This window comes from Vombatus ursinus, unplaced genomic scaffold (assembly GCF_900497805.2).
Source record: "Vombatus ursinus unplaced genomic scaffold, bare-nosed wombat genome assembly UNPS02014832.1, whole genome shotgun sequence".
Classification (NCBI taxonomy): Eukaryota; Metazoa; Chordata; class Mammalia; order Diprotodontia; family Vombatidae; genus Vombatus; species Vombatus ursinus.
Window position 1 is genome coordinate 5833933 of NW_020954610.1, and position 812 is coordinate 5834744.

Here is an 812-nt window from a genome sequence, read left to right on the forward strand (position 1 = left end):
TATATATATATATATATATATATATATATATATATATATATATATATCTCCTTTCTTCACTTGTGGTCATAGAGACTTTGGAGGACCAAAGAGCATAGAGACTTGGTGAATGTGAATAGGTGCAGGCACACATTACCCAGTTTGGGTTTTTTTTTTGTTTTGGCTCTTTGGGCCTTGAAAATATTTCTGTCAAATCTGGCCTCAGACACTTGACGCTTACTAGCTGTGTGACCTTGGCCAAGTCACTTAACCCTGATTGCCTCACCAAAAAAGAAAAAAAAAGAAAGAAAATATTTCTGCCCATGCCTTTTTGGGGATGCATAGAGAGATACAGAGAAGAAAGAGAAAGACCACTTGGACCCAATGTGCCCTGACATGAGATAAAGAGTTGAGAAATGGCACTATGTTCCAGTGATTAAGAACAGAGAAAAATAGAAGTAAAAATAACAACTAAATATAAAGTTCTGACTAGTCTAGGAGTGGGCTGGAGAAAGGAAGTAGAAGGTGACCATGCCCAGAAATATGAGAAAGACCAGATCAAGTAGTAGTTTTAGTTGGGGAAAGCAAAGTGAGACCAGTTCACAGCTTCTTTTTCTTTCTGCTTCCCCGGAGCCCTGTGCTGAAGAAGGGGTGCTCCCATTACATTTATGTGCCCAATAACTTTCCTTCCCTCTTCAACCAGTGTGGAGGAAGAGAAAAAGGAGGAAGAGAGGAGATGAGAGGAGAGAAAACAAGAGAAAGAAAGAGAGATATAGATAGAGAAAAAAGAAGAAGAAGAAGAAGAAGAAGAAGAAGAAGAAGAAGAAGAAGAA